Source organism: Elephantulus edwardii, unplaced genomic scaffold, assembly GCF_000299155.1.
Source record: "Elephantulus edwardii isolate Elephantulus edwardi_28Jun2011 unplaced genomic scaffold, EleEdw1.0 scaffold00001, whole genome shotgun sequence".
NCBI lineage: Eukaryota > Metazoa > Chordata > Mammalia > Macroscelidea > Macroscelididae > Elephantulus > Elephantulus edwardii.
This window is the reverse complement of record NW_006399751.1, coordinates 9,762,480-9,779,574: the sequence shown is the minus strand read 5'-3', so window position 1 is coordinate 9,779,574 and position 17,095 is coordinate 9,762,480. Positions and strand designations below refer to the sequence as shown.

General features: G+C 38.2%; 1 pseudogene; it reads left to right on the top strand.

Annotated features, from left to right (window-relative positions):
• Positions 1 to 14,508: 14,508 nt before the first annotated feature.
• On the top strand, positions 14,509 to 14,946 carry LOC102859597 (annotated as a pseudogene).
• The last annotated feature ends 2,149 nt before the right edge of the window (positions 14,947 to 17,095 follow it).

Here is a 17,095-nt window from a genome sequence, read left to right as displayed (position 1 = left end):
GCTGTTCTGTGGGAGAAAGATGGACAGTCTTCTCGTGTGCAATCACCTGCCACTCAGAAGCCTCTGGAGAGTCAGGTATTAGTCAATTCCAATGCAACAGTACACTACAACTTTCAATATATATGGAACGCTGGTGGCTTAGTGTTAAAGAGCTGCATGGCCAGTAAGAAGTTATGTGGTTAGAACAAATATATACACATGGCAGGGGGGTGTGTGGCGGAGAGAGAGCAAACTCTGACTGCACAGGCCTTACATAATTGTGCTATTAACCCAAAATCATACTCTCTTTAGTGGTTGATATCTGCCAGACATTCTTCTGGACCAAGATAGCTGCATTCTCCTCCTGTGTGATTTACAGTCTCGGAAATCTACTGAACAGTAAGTTTTGAGTGTGTTTCTTAGTGTCTAATTCATCCAAAAGGAGTGTAAATATTCATCATATATTAAATTGTATTTGGCTTCAATTATCTACAGAAATAATTTGAGAAGAGCAAAGGCTATATTCTTGATTTATTGTTGAATGCAAATCTTTCTCATCTGGATAATCTTGAGTCACATGGTTATTGGGGGGGAAATCTAATATTGAGATTAGACTATATTTGCCAAATACTCTATTTCCCAAAGATCTTCAGATCGGCAGATATCTTTCTCCCACGTTTAACATAATATTTGTGAGGCATTAGCTGTGTTGAGTTGTAAAGCACAGCATCTCTTCTCAAGGATTTGATGGTCCAGGTGGCATAACTGATGAGTAAATGATGAAAATCCAAGAACATAACCACCATGATGGCCTTATCGATAAAATTGTGAAACTATGATATTGTGAACATTAATTTCTACTTTTTTTGAGTTTCCAAATAAATATGACTCTTCTGGAATCTATCCCAGACTAATTGCTTCCTTAGCAAGTTCCCAGCATAACTAATGACAGCACCTATATAATTGGACAAAATACTCATGCAAGAACTATCTCCAGTCACATAGAGCTGATAGTAGTTTCAAAGTCATTTTCTGCAAGCTGATCAATACAGATTGCACACCACACCATCCGTGCTGAATTTATTCCTGTAATATATCTTTGCTTAGAGTGTAGCCATGGTTAATTGCTAATCCATATTCATTGAACATCGCAAATGAGGGCATAGTCAGGAGATACTTCACGTACAGTCTCATCTACCGTGAAAAGTTATGGGTGCAAACTTTCTTCTTCTTTTATAGCTGTTTGACTTCTTTATTTCTCTCCACATTTTTAGGCACCAATCCCCCTAAGTAAATAAAAATCACCACTGTTTTAGATAAAAACAAATTAATTGGTACCATTAGCATGGACATAACCGTTTGTGATTCAGCTCTTATTTCTTTGTGATATACAAAGATGTTATCTCTCTGTAAATGTTCATTACAATTCATAAAATAAAATTTTTTTAAAAATGGAATCAACCTTGGCCCAGGGACGAGGCGAAGCGGCAGCCCCTGCATCGCAGTCGCCAAGACCATGGAGCTCAAGCTCCAGTCCACTGTGCGGTCACAGAGAGAGAGCATGAGGGAGGAAGGAGGGCACGGAAGGAAGGGCGTGAGAGAGCCGGGCTGGAGGGCGCCTGCTGCCCGGCTGCCCACCGGCGAGAATTGAACACATTGGGTGTTGATAGGATGACAAGATAGGAAGGTGGGGGGGAATAACCTTAAAATGATACTTTAAATACTCTCATTTATTACATTTTATAAGATTATAGTTAGATAATTGCATTTAGATTAGAAAGAAAAATAAACCTGTACATGTTTTATTACTAAAAATGAGATATTTACAATAACAAGAAAATGGAAACAGCCCAAATACCCATCAACAAGTGAATAGATTGAGAAAGTGTGGTACGCTTACATAATGGAATACAGTAGAATGTTTCTTGCATGAAACATAATGTGAATGAAATAGTGAATACAACAAAATGGACATGAATGAAACACAATGTGTACAAATTATTATGTGCAAACCAATTAAAAAATTGAATAGCGTCAATGTACTGTTCTTGATGTTTTGCGGTAATCCTAAGATTACATGTGATGTTATTGATATTATTCAATAATTTCCACATGCTGTTGGATCATTCTTCCTGCGAATGGGAACAAGCATGGATCTCTTCCAGGCAGTTGGCAAAGTGTTTGTCTTCTAAATTTCCTGGCATAAAATAGTGAACACATCCAGGGCTGCATCTGTTACTTTAAATATATCAATTGGTAGTCCATCATTTCCTAGGGACTTATTTATTTATTTATTTAGCCAGTATAGAAAATATTTATTACTATTGCTATTGTGTTTTTTGTCTGTGTGTGTGAGAAAGAGAGAGAGAGACAGAGAGAATGATAGAGGGAGAGGGAGGGTGGGAGAAGGAGAGAAGGAGAACACATCACTTGCATATAGTAGAGCACCCACTTCCTATATAACATGCCTTCTGAAACTCTGTGAACTTAGATAAATGTCAATAATTGTAGACGGGCTTCAAGCCTTTTGTTCATAGGGTCATTATGAGTTGTGCTTGACTCGGAGGCAATCAACAACAACAATGACAACAACATAGTTATTCAGCAAACAACTTGTTTTGAATGTTTGTATATATATACATTTGTGCTTGTGATGTCTTCATCCCTTGTGTTACTGTTTTAAGTTAATGCAAAGTAATCTCAGTGAAAGTGGAAAAATCTAAATATTCTATGTAGGAGGCTTGTAAGTTTGCCAGTGTATGTGTAAGAGTACTGAAATCTCCATTTCTGTATACATGTGACTGTTGACCTTGGGGTATTGAAGGAATAGGATTGATAAAATAAATAAAAACAAAACAAAACACCACAACATGTTGCTGCACTTCTTCAGGAAGGGTCTCCCAATAAGATAATTTGCATTAGAGGCATCCTCTTTGCATTGCACAGAGATCCTATGAACAACTAAAGCTATCTTTAACTAGTTATGGACCACTCTCTCTTGAGTCGTTTTTTCTTAGTACTTTCAGTGCATTGTTGATCATGGTTCTGTGAGGTTAAGTAAAGTTATTAGCTGACAGTTTAATTATAGTCAAGCTAAGCATTTGGTTTATATAACTATCTTTTTCCCCTTTCCTTAATCTTAGTAAAAAGTTCACTGACAGTTTGGTTTTTTATATAGGTTTAGTTTTATGCAGATTCTTTCTCCACAGTTCATTATTGACATTGTTTCATACAATCATTCTCATACATTATGTTTTATAAAATTAATCACCATTGACTGTGCCCACCGTTAACCATCATTTCAGGTCCCTGCTGAATCTTTCCCATTTCCTTTATCCCCTTCCTCCACCTCCCAAATTGTGCGACCATGTGATTTCTCTTCTACCCATCGTCACCACTCTACACCCACCCTTTCCCCACTTAGACCCCCATACACATTTTACTAGTTAGCTTTCTATTTTTACAATAATGATCTTATGCAGTATTTGTCCTTATGGGACTGAGTTCGTTTATGCAGCATAATGCTCTCCAGCCTCTTCCAATTCATTGCTCCCGAGTGTTGTATAGTATTCTATCTTAAGAATGTACTACCATTTCTCAATCCATTTGGTTGTAGTTGGACATTTGGGTTGTTTCCATGTTTTTGTGATGGTGGGAAAAGTTGCCTATGAATACTAACGTACAGATCTCTACTTGTGTCTCAGTTCTCATTTCCTTGGGGTATATTCCTAGCAGTGGAATAGCTGGATCATAGATGGTTTTTATGTTCAGTTTTTTGAGGAAATGCCAAACTGCCTTCCAGAGTGGTTGTACCATTTTACAATCCCACCAACAGTGTATGTGAGTTACAAACTCTCCACATCCTCTCTAATATGTATTGCTTGTTATCCTGTCTCATTGTGGTTTTTCATTTGCATCTCTCTCATTGCCAGGGATTTTGAACATTTCTTCATGTGTCTGTTGGCCCTTTGAATGTCTTCTATGTGAAAAGTCTTTTCATGTCTTTTGCCCATTTTGTACTAGGTTATCAGTCTTTTTCTTGTGGAGGCCTTGTAGGATTCTGTAAACTTTTGTTGTGAGGCCCTTGTCTTAGATGGAATTGCCGAACGATTATTCACAGTTTGTAGAGTTTCTTTTCACACTATTGTAAAAAGTTCTTGACACAGGAATTTAATCTTTAGAGGTTCCTATTTATCAAGTTTATCCTCTCCATATTGTGCCTCTCTGGCTGTATTTGTCACTGATAGTTTTATTTGTATTTCATCTTTGTATCTAAATAATGTTGTTCTTAGGTGTCATTAAGTCAACTCATAATGACCTTATAAAGAGCAAAGATTGAATCTTATCCTGCACCAACTGCCATCCTCATGAACTTTGAACAAATAATTAAAATATAATAATAATTAGATGTATAAAATATACTTGCTCTGCTGGATCCCTGATATAGATAGCTATAGATGCTATATAGAGAGATAGCGATTGAGAGCGATAGAGACCGAGAGAGTATGTTATGTGCCATTGAGTCACCTGTGACCCTATGTATAACAGCTCAAAAGCTTGCCCTGTCCTGAGACACTTGGATTCCAACACACCAACCCCCATTGCCCAAGTTACTGTATCTATATCTCTATTTTTCTGTCTGTCTGTCTCTCTATCTAGAGAGACACAGAAAATCAGAAAGTAGAAGCCAAGCAGAATGTAATGTGTTTGGTGCAATAAAATTAGATTCTATTTATAAAGGAAACACCTTAGCATAAGCCTAACAGATATGATATGATATCCTCTTCCAGATAGCTTGGATATTCTGAAACATATTAAAAGCAAGGATGTCTTTTTTCCCCTATTATACAGTACTTCTTTAATACTCTTCATATTTGCCTTGTTTAAAGCAAATTCATAAAACACGACATCTAATCCCACTCTCTCAAAATCTGGGCTAAAAAAAAATCATTAATCTATGGTACTCTGAAGAATTAATGAGCTCACTTCTTGGGACAAAAAGGAAGCCAGCAGAGTTGGGAGAAGTCCATTTTGTAACTACAGTGAACTCGTTGTGTTCTGATTAAAGAATAATGCTTAGAACTTCATATTGTCAACACAAGGGAAATTAGCATGTCCATATTTGAATTTAGGGCATCATTTGGCAAGCAAAATAATACCATAAATATGCTAGTACATGCCTACGTAACATTTTGTGACATGAATCACATGTAATATTTTCTCTGACTTGGTTATACAGCTCATTTGGAAACCAAAATTAACCAGATGACATTTTATTATGCAGAGGGACTGATGTACTGTAAAATTTAATTACATAATATTTCACACACAGCTATGACAAAACATATATGAACTGCCAAATTTCACCAGCTAAGCTGAAATGGAGATCTTTTGGGGAGACGGTCAACATGGTGATAAGCAAAAACTTGACCCAAATCTGACTCTCATAATGTGACTCAACCTATATTGTTCTCTTTCTTTAAATGACCAAATCATCAAATGCTACTTTCACCAAGTTCCTCTTAGTGAATGGATACACTCTGGAGAAGCTTTTAAAACTAAGCAAAAAAAGAATATCAAGCCAGTTTCTCAGAATCCCTGTGAAAAGCTTCATAAAGTTAGCGAGCTCATCCTTATTTAATCCCCCTTGCATTTCTAACACCTTCAGGTTTTTGTGTCTAATTGCTAGCTAACAACAGATAATAAAATGTTCTCATCAAACCAAACGGGATTTGAATTCATTTTGTGTCCTCGTTGTCTCTATCTAAAGAATGTGATCTGAAATGTACGTAATGAAAAGTCTTGTTACACTTAGACTGAAAGACATTTAATTAGAATAAAGAGAATAAGCTGCCAATGCCATCAATTCAATAAGCATTTATTGAGTCGTATTATTTACCCATCACTGTGATAGAATAGAAGGAGCCCTGGTAGCACAGTGTATAAGGAGTCAAGCTGATGATCTAAAGGCATGGTGGTTCAAAACTACCTGCTGATATAAGGGGGGAAAGATGGGTTGTCATGTCCCATAGTGATTTATAGTGCTGAGAATCCAGTGGGAATCAACAAGGTAATAGTAGGTTTAGGTGGGTGAAAGGATATGAAAGAACAATATGGTTTCAGGTATATATTGTTCAGTATTACCTATCTGAGGTTATTTGGGAGACACACTCTTGACAAGCTCACTGGTGTACTGCTGTTCTCTTGCCATGTTCTCTACCAAGCCTCTTGACTTCACCTCTAAGCGAGAAAGATTGAAAGTGTCACAAAAGTGTAAACCTCTATAACAAAACAAGAAAAGAAAAAGTTCACCAAAAGTAGACCTTATCCCACTCCAGAGATCCTTCTAACACTGGAATTTTTTTTACTACCCCTAAGAATTATCTTTCATAGACATTGAAGGAAGGGCAGATAGAAAAGGTTGAGATTGGGAGAACCAAACCAGTCACGATAATCTTTGACATAAATAGGCTTGCATATAGCCAGAAATGTACAACCAACAGAAGATGAAATTAACAAATGACATATTCTCAAAATCAAGTCTGTGTATGTATCAAAACCTTTTTTTCCCAATAGTGTTAAAGGAATGGCTACAGATTGGGAAAAGACATTCAGCAATGACATTTCAGACGAGGATCTCATTACTGAAGTTACCAGAACACCACAGGACTTCCTTAATAAGTTGATAGCCAATAACAAAATTGGCAAAAGACATTAAAAAGACTATTCACAAAAGAAGACCTTTTGATTACCAAGAGACTCATGAAGAAATGCTCAAAATCACTGCTAATCGGAGAGATGCAAAGAAAAAAAATGAGATACTATCTTACCCCAATAGCAATAGCAAAGTTTAACAGGATAGCAAGCAATAAATGCTGGAGAAGATGCAGAGAGATTGCAACTTATACACTGCTGAGGGGATTGCAAAATAATATTACCACTCTGGAAGGTAGTTTGGCATTTCCTTGAGAAGCAGAATATAGAAAACCCAGCTATTCCACTGCTAGGAATACAAACCAAGGAAATCAGAGCTGAGACACTGAGATAGGGGCATCTATGTTCATAGCTGTACTATTCCCAAAAGCAAGAAAACAGAATCAGCCCAAATGCCCCTAAACCTAGGGTTGTGGCGTAAACTCATGCAATGGGATATTAGGCAGCACTAACAATGATTTTGTAAACTATGATATAACGTGGGAGAGTCTAGAGAGCATGATGCTTAGTGGAACAAATCAATCTCAAAATGATAAACACTGTACAAAACCATTATTGTGTAGATAGAAGGCTAACTTAGCAAGATGTGTATGAACGTTCAAAAAGGGGAGGGAGGAAAGCGAAGGGGGCAGAAAAGGCAGAAACTCACTAGGATCTCAGAGGTTCGTGGGCAGATTGGGGGCGTTAATGAATGGGAGATGTTAAGTGGAACTTGAAGAGGGGCAAGTAGTTCATGGATCAATATCAGTTGTGTAAAATACAATGCATATGAATGATTGTATAAAACACAGTGCACATGAACAAATCACAATGCCAATGAACAAATGTATAAAACACAATGTATAAGCATGAAACACAATGCGTATGAAAGATTGTAGGCAAACCAATAAAAACATGGTAAAAGAGGAGAGGAATGCATCATAATTAATGTGTCAACTTGGAAGTTGCTTTTCTTTATAAAATCTGAAGGTGAATGCAATGGGAAGCAAGCTCCCTTTGTCCCTAATTGATTATAGTTTTCTGTTTCAAGGCGTTAATTACCTGTTGGTATAGAGGTAGTCTTCATTTGAATGCAGTAATTTATTCACGCAACCTTATTACTGGAGAATGTAATGCAAACATTTGTATACTTTTACAATCCTCACTATGTAGTCAGAGTTGCCTTTTTTGATTATTCATACGAAATCTGATAGCTGCCTACAAGTGAAATTTTGAGTAAACAGCAAGTGTGCTGCGGAGAGTTCACAGAGAATGAAGGAGAGACACTAAGAGGAAGCAAAACATCATATAATCGATCAAATGATGACATATGTTTGATTGATATGATAACATTAGGCATGATTCTGTTGTTCATGGCTACATGTAATTTGGCTAGCATAATTTCAGTTAAAGGGATGAAATTATGAAATAGTTTCTGTTTCATAAATGAATGATAGAATTGAATTTTTGACACATAGCATTATCCCCTATTTTATAAACACCTTAAATATTTTGGGAAGCAGGTGTGGCATCCACTTCCTAAACAACATGCCTCCAGAAACTCTATGAACTTAGATAAATGTTGATGGTTGTAGAGAGGCTTCAGGCCTTTTGTTTATAGGGTCACTAGGAGTCGTGCTCGACTTGAAGGCAGTCATTAACAACTTTATAGTCTATCTCTTTCTCTTATTGAAGAGAAGAATTTAATTTCTTTTAAGCCCAGTATGTACACATTTATAAATGTTGAGTAAATAAAGGCATGATGGTTCTTGATTTCCAGACTATGTTCTATTTTTCCTTTTTCACTCAGTGTATTTTCTCTTTTGCCCCCAAGATATCTTCTTCTTTATTTTCTCTTATCAATTCTACTCTCTTTTTATTTTTCATTATTATTAATTTTAATGAAAGTTACAGAGACTTTGGATTCCATTCATTCATTGTTGCACTTTTCTCCCTGCCCACCCATTCCCCTCAGTTTGCTCTTCTCTTTGAAAAGTAAAAGAAAAATTCTCTCATTGTTATAAAATCCCTCCCCCCCCCAAGTCCATTCCACTATGAAGCCTTTGTTCTGGACTCCTGTCATGACAATAATACCTTTTCACATATCCCTTTTAAACAGTCCTCTCCCCTATCTGTTTTAATACAGTATATGTAATTTATCTCATTTTTCTCAGTCTCCTTCCAGTCCTGATGTTAGTCCCATTTTAAAACAGTGGCACTATGAAGTATGTGTCCTTTTTATGACTGAGATATTTCACTTGGCATAATGTCCTCCAGGGTCACCTATTTTGTATAATATTTCATGAGTTCATTGTTTTTCAATACAGCATAGTATTCTATTGTGTGAATATATTAAAGCTTCTTTATCCATACATTTGTCGATGGGTACTTAGGTTGTTCCTAACTCTTTACTTTTGTAAACAAAGCCACAATAAACATGGGTGTACATATATCTGCTTGGGTAGTGGTTATGGTTTCTTTAGGGTATATTCCCAGTAGTGGAATTGCTGGGTCAAATGATATCTCTTTTTGCAACTTTTTGAGAAAGTACCATACAGCCTTCCATACTGGTTGCACTATTTTACACTCCCACCAACAATGAATAAGGGTTTCAGTTTCTCCACAACCTCACCAGCATTTGATGTCTGCTCTTCTATTAAAGTTTGCTCTTCTTACTAGGGTGAGATGATATCTCATAGTTGTTTTGATTTTCCTCTCTCTTAGAGCTAAGGATTTTGAACATTTCTTCATGTGCTTGTTGGCCATCTGAATATCTTCTTTGGTGAAGTGTCTGTTCACACCCTGTGCCCATTTTTCAATTGGGTTGTTTACCTTTATCTTGTTGTGGTGTCACTCAGTATATTTTCACAAATCAATCCCAGTCATATCAATAATTTCAGTTATTTTACCTCCAGTAAAAAGCTGTGCTGAAATCCTGAAGCCATGAGTTTTGAATCCACCAGTTGTTCTGCAAAAGGATGGCAAATCTCCTCTTGTGCAATGAACTGTCTCTGAAAACCCACCTGAGGGTCAGGGATGGGTCGCTTCCAACTCGACGGTACACAACAACTTTAGACTAATCATTATAATGTAGTTTGTTATTTCATTGTCCAGCTGAACTCTCAGCAAGGACTATAAACCACTTCATAATTTAATCCTGCCTAGGGAGCTCTGGTGGTCTAATGGCAAAAATCTACACTGCCAACCTGAAGGCACGTGGTTTGAGGCCACCAGCTGCTCCCTGGGAGGATGGACAATCTCCTCCCCAATCTCCTGTACAATTACCTTCCTCTGAAAACCTTCTAGAGGGTCAGTTTCTGATTTGATGGTACACAACAACAACAACAATAGCCATGCTACCATCATCTTTCACTTGATAAGGCAACAATTCTTAATGAGTCTATAATTGTTTGAACTGTATTTGTATTGTTCTACCCAACTGAATATGAAAATATTTTTTACAGAGAACATCCCATATAAGCTTATGACAAAATGCATTTGTCATTTTAAATGTTATCTCCTTGAGGAAGACTTCACTGACCCTCCAGGGGAGGTTGTGAAGGTAAATTACCCAAGTATAGGTGCGTGGTACCCGATGCTTGGATATATGTAGCAAAATTTCAATGGAAATGAACACATTTAGAGAGTTATTTGAATGTCCTTTAGAGGGTGTGTGTGTGTGTGTGTGTGTGTGTGTGTGTGTGTGTGTCTAGTCTCTGCCAGCTAAGGTCAGATGTTCAAAGTTGAAAATAAACTTGAAACAATTCTATTAAAACCAGAGTAATAAATTCAATATTGACTCAGAGGTCTCACACTGCCAACCAGAAGACCACCGCTCTAGGAGTTCAAATCCACCAGTATTTCTGTGAGAGAAAGATGGACAATTTCCTTCTTTGCCATTTACAGCTTTGGAAATCTATGGATGAGTCAGCACTGAGTCATTTCTGATTTCACAGCAATGGCTATTTGTGACTGAGGCAAGAGTCAATTTTCAACTTAACATGTTAATGCTACTGTGGATGTCATCGCCTTACTTATGGATAATATTTGGGGAACACTTCATCCACAGCCTGAGGTATGCAGATGACAGAACCTTGCTTGGCGAAAGTGAGGAGGATTTGAAACACTTTCTATAGAAGATCAAAGACTACAACCGTCATTCAATATGAATTGCATCCTAATATCAAGAAGAAAATAATCCTTACCACTGGATAAACAACATCAAGATAGATGGAGAAAAGATTGAATTTGACAATGATTTCATCTTTCTTGGATCCACAATTAGAACCCTTGGTACTAACAGTCAGGAGGTCAGGAGATGTATTGCATTGAGCAAGTTTGCTGACAGGGAACGTTCCAAATTCCTGAGGAGCAATGATGTCAGTTTGAAGACTAAGGTGTGCGCAATTCAGGCCATGGTCTTTTAAATCACTTGCTGTGCATCTGAAACCCAGGCAATGAATAAGGAAGACAGAGGAAAAATTGCTGCATTTAAGAACTGTGATGTTGAAGAAAAGTACCAAGTATTCCACAGGCGGCCAAAAGAATGAACAGGTATGTCTTGGAGAAAGTGCAGCCAGAATGCGGCTCTGAGATGAGATGACAAAGCTTCGACTCAAATAATTGGAGCATATATCTAGGAGAGGTTACTCCTTGGAGAAGGACTTTATCCTTGGAATGGTCAGCACAAAGAGGAAGGCTTTTGATGGGATGGATTGACACAGTGACTGTATTAGCAGTGGGCTCAAGTGTGTTAAAAGTATAATAAAATTATCCTTTTGATAAAATGATGACATTAGCATAGATTAGGGTGAGATTCAGATAGATCATTTGTAGAGTCACTCTGAGTTGTATTTGACTCAATGGCACCTAACAACAACAACAACAACATAGACATAGATGCAAGAAAAAACACTTTTGCTTTTTACTATATATATTATAGTGTATTTATGTACTTAATAATGTCTACTAAAAATTCTACTGTGAATCTCGCCATTCTCGTTATCTGTGATTTGTATTGATTGATATCCACATAGGAGATAAGGCACGTTGAAAGAAAAACAATTCCACTGTACACTAATTTCATTCTGTGTTTAATATCTTTCATCTATGTTCTTTTTCAGACTAGAATAAAAGTTCTTGATGAAAAAAAGTCAACATATTATTTTCACATTAATTCTAATACTTAATTCAAAGACTTGGCCCCAAAAAAGTAATCATGAGCATTGGTTGAATTAAAAGGATGGATAACCATCACTTGGCAGCAGTTAGGGGGCTCTGGTGTCCTCGTGGTAAGAAGCTGTGCTTTGATCCCCAAAGTGAGTGGATTGGAACCACCAGGTGCTCTGTGAGAAATGGATGGAAGGTTTCCTCCTGTGTCATCATTGCCTCTGTAAATCCGCTGGCATGTCAGCTGTAGGCTGGTGCCCACTCACTGGCACACCATAACAATGGCAAAACAGCAGTAAGTAAAATCTGCCTATATGACTGAATAGCAGTATTAACATGAGATAACTTCCTGGGAGGTTCTGCTGAAATGTTTTACTGGCCTAGATAAGTAAGAAGGTGCCAGCTTTTCCCTTTTCTACAACATCTTTCTCTACCTTGTTGCCAAGACTCACATCAGCAAGGTCCTAAGAGGCACTCTGTAAACCTTTAATGACCTTGGAGAAGTGTGTTCAACGAACTGATGCGGTGAGGAGAACGGCTTCATGCTGGACTCCCTCAAACAGTAGGCGCTCCAAACCAGCAGCCAAGAAAGATGGCATCTGCAGGGAGATCCTCCCGCTCCCCTACTGCTCCCTGCAGATGATGGAAGAGGTTTTCGAATGAAGCTTATTGATTCTCAGTAAGTGAAAGCTGCAGTTGTTAATTCATACTCCTTGATATTGAAGTAAAACTATTTCTAAAAGAAGAAATGCCTAGCTCACTAAGTTGACGCTATTGAACAAATTGGAGAAGGCTCCTGTCCTTTATTGAGGGATTCCTGGAAAGGTTGTTTTTTTGGGGTTTTTTTCCAGGATGTGAGTACATTTTTTTGAGTGACTCCTTTCTGTTAGGATGGCAGATCCATTAAGCAGTAGTCTGTGAGGACGGGAGATGCCCTAGTTTCACTTGCCAAAGCAAATTGCTTGCTCGGATTTCTGTTTTGAAAAGAAGGCTCTTAAAGTATCCTATACTTTAAAAAGTCAACTGTCATTAAATGTTACAAAGTTTACAACTGTTTAGACAATCTCTGAATGTAACCAGTAATGTGAACCAGACTCATAGCATTTTGTTTTACTAAGAAACTCTGGTGGCACAGGCTTTAAGCTCTTGGATACTAATAGTAAAGAGAAATACATGGAAGTCTGTCTACTTGAAGAGTAATTAGAAAGTAAAACCCACTTTCAAGGAATCAGTTCCTTCAAAGGCAATGTTTCAGGGATCTCTCCAGAGTACTGAGAAGCAATGTCAGTCTACAGAGTAAGGTGCACCTAATTAAGGTCATGGTCTTCACCATTACTTGCTATGCATCAGAGAGCTGGAGAATAACTAAAGATGACGGAAGAATACTGATGCCTTTGAGTTGTGGTGCTGGAGAAGAATCTTGAATATGCCCTGGACCACCAAGAAAAAAAAAAATAAGCCTGTCTTGGAGAGAGTGAAACCGATTTTCTCCTTGGAGGCTAGAATTTTGAAGCCCCATCTCACATACTTTGGGCGTGTGGCCAGGAGGGGCCGGTCTTTGGAGGACATCATACACGGAAGGATGGAGGCATGGCACAGGAGAGGAAGACCCCTAGATTAGATGGATTGATACAGTAACTGGGGAAATGGGGTTAAATGTGTCAGAATCAGTAAGACTGGCTCAGGATAGGGCTAATACTATAATAATACTAATGTTATGTGCCATCGAGTCGCTTGCAACTCATAGCTACCCTATGTACAAGAGCTCTATACGCTCTTCTATCCTGTGCCAACCTAGCCATCTCAAACACACTTATTCCCACCTCTAGTCAGAGAATCGATCCATCTCATCAAAGGTCTTCTTTTCCTTCGCTGCCCCTCCACTCTGCCAAACATGATGTCCCTCTCCAAGGACCAGTCCCTCCTTGCAACATGCCCAAAGTATGTCAGAGGAAGCTTCAGAATCCTTGACTCCAGGGAACATTCTGGCTTCACCCTTTCCAGGACGAACCTGTTTGTTCTCCTAGCAGTCCTAATACTAATAATACGAATACTATAGTTAGGGCTGTCATGGATCACAGACCATTCAGCAGCACATCATAATAACATAAGGCAAGAGTAGAACAACCTCATAGGATCTCCACAGCTTTAATCTTTTCAGAAGCAGATAACCACAGCTTTCTCATTTGGATTGGTAGTAGTTGTTGTGTGCTGTTGAGTCAGAATTGACCTATAACTGATCCTCCAGCAGGTTTTAAAAAGCAGTAAATCACACAGGAGGGGACTTTCCATTCCCTCTCCAGAGAAGCAGCTGGTGGATTTGAACCATATGCCTTTGGGATTGCAGAACAGCTTCTTAACCTCTAGGCTGCCAGAATTCATATCTTTAGGTTAAGAGCCAAGCAACTCAGCCCTGAGATACCAGCACTGCATTGCATGAAGTTTACAGCCTTGAAAACCGTAAAGGACAGTTTTCCTCTATCATAAAATACTGCTGTGAGTTGATACCAACTGGAGAACAAAACGGGTTCTTGAATGCTTGACCAGATATTCTTCTGGGAGACCTCCTTTGTGACCAGCCACTGTTGGGAGGTGCTATTGCTGACTCAGAAAACAACACGTGTAGCTTGCGCGTGGAGAACCTGACACTGCCTGACGGCTGCCACCATGAAGCTCAACCCTTTCTTTACCTCGGACCGCAGCAAGAACCGCAAACGCCACTTCAATGCCCCTTCGCATGTGCGTAGGAAGATCATGTCCTCCCCTCTGTACAAAGAGCTGCGGCAGAAGTACAACGTGCGCTCCATGTCCATCCGCAAGGATGACGAGGTGCAGGTGGTGTGAGGACATTACAAAGGTCAGCAGATTGGCAAGGTAGTCCAGGTGTACAGAAAGAAGTATGTCATCTACGTCGAAAGAGTGCAGCGTGAGAAGGCTAATAGTGCCACAGTGCATGTGGGCATTCACCCACGCAAGGTGGTTATTACCAGGCTGAAATTGGACTAAGATCGGAAAAAAATTCTTGAACGTAAAGCTAAATCTCGGCAAGTTGGAAAAGAGAAAGGCAAATACAAGGAAGAACTAAATGAGAAAATGCAGGAGTGAATGCAACCTGAGGAGCAACCGCAGTTTAACTAGATTTCCATCTGAGTATGCGTTCTTGTGATGATCCAAATTTACCCTCTCATTCAGAAGTGACTATAAATCTGCCTTTGCAATTTTGATTCCTATTTTTAAGAATAAAAATTGGAAATGTTTAAAAAAAACAACACGTGAAATTTTAAGCAAAATGTCCTCGTTTCTGGGATCCTCATAGATTGCATAGGCACAGTGCGTGTCTTTTTGAATAGAGCGCCTGTGATTATCACATCACACATCCTGTGTGCCTTCTACCTGGTTGAGATTTTACAGTTCCTGAATACCTTTTATATGGGACATAAGAGCTTATAAACTTCCCTTTCCCCACGGCTACATTTTTACCTTCTTAATATTATTGCCAAGTTTCTAATAATATCTTCAAACTTCTTAGTGATAAATACCAAGCACAATTTGAAAATTTTGTGTAAGTTTATAAATGTGAAGTATAAGCTAATGCATTTTGGTTGTTAACAAGTTTGAAAGTTTCAGTCCTTTTGGAGATACCTTGAAATGAAAGACCTAGTGATCTATGGACTGAGAAATTATGGTACATTCACACAATGGAATATGATGCAGCACGTAGGAGCAATAACTTTGTAAATTATTACCTAACTTGGGAGGGACTGGAGAGCATTATGCTGAGTGAACTAACTCAGTCCCACAAGGATAAATATTGTATAAAACCATTATTGTAGAACGAGTATAAGGATCCAGGAGGGGTGGGAGAGGCTGGAAGCAGAGAGATGTGGATGTGCAGGGGAAAGAGGGGATTAATCTTTGATTTGCACAATTTGATGGGTGGGGGATTGAGGGAAATTGAAAGAATTTGTTCAAATTTGTATTAGATTTTGTAAATAAACTAATAAAATACATTTAAAAAAATAAAGATTTGGCCAGCCCCCCCCAAAAAAAATCAGTCATGAAAAATCTTATAGACCTTAGTCTACACAGACCAACATGAGTTAGAGTTGACATTATGATCACTCGCTCACTCATAGTTGACCCTTTAAGGGGGTTTCAGAGGCTCTAAATTATAGGGGAGGAGATTACACATGTTTTTCTCATGAAGCAGCCGGTGGATTTGAACTGCCTACTTTTGATCGGCCAGAGCAACTCCTCACCTACTACTAGACCACCAGAGGTCCCTCAACTTGTTGGTAAATGATTTAAAAATACATTAATAAAGAAAGTACAGAAAAGATTCAAAATCAGTCTTCCTGATTGAAATCCCAGCGCTGTCTCCTGCACTCTGGTGCGTGACTTCGAACTTACTCCATTCTCAATGTCTAATAGTTACTATATTGGGTAATTTCCTATCTTTTATACTCTATATTTCCTGAATTTATTTAGATCTAATTTTGAAAGCTTTAAATTATGTAAGCATACTTTTTTTTCCTCAAGATGTCATATAAAAAATTGTCTATTTCCATAGTGTTTCAACTGTTGTTTGGTTCCCTTGAGTCAGCCCTTCCTCATAGAGACTCTTTGCACAACAGAATAAACATTGTGTAGTCCAGGATCACCCTCCCTGTTACTGCCGTGTTTCAGTCCATGGCTGTAGCCACTCTGTCAATCAGTCTTGTTGAGGGTCTTTTTGTTTTTCCCTGATTGTCTGCTTCACCAAGCATGACGTCCTTCCCCAGGGATTTACCCTTTCTGACAGTATGTCCAAAGTATAGGAGACAGAGTCCTGTCATTTTCATTTCTAAGGAATGATTTTTGGCTGCATTTTTTTCTAAGGCTGACTGACTTTTTTTTTTTCAGGCCATGGTATATTTAATATTCTTCACCAATATCATTATCAACAAAAGCTTTGATTCTTCTTTGGTCTTCATTATTTAATATTCATTACCAAGTTTCTTGTGCAAGTGAGAAAATTAAAAAACATGTGTTGGACCCGATACATTTAGTTCTCAAAATTTACGTTGTCACCATGTATGTTGTTTAAAAGAGGAAATTTGCAATGAGTAAGTCATTGGTACAGGATTCTATTATTTAATCATTGTTCTCTTTTCCTATCACCACGCTCATATTTTCCAAGTACTGGTCCTTCTTGGTTTCCAAACTTTAATAATTATCAATACATCTTGATTGCGTATTTGCACAATTTCAGACT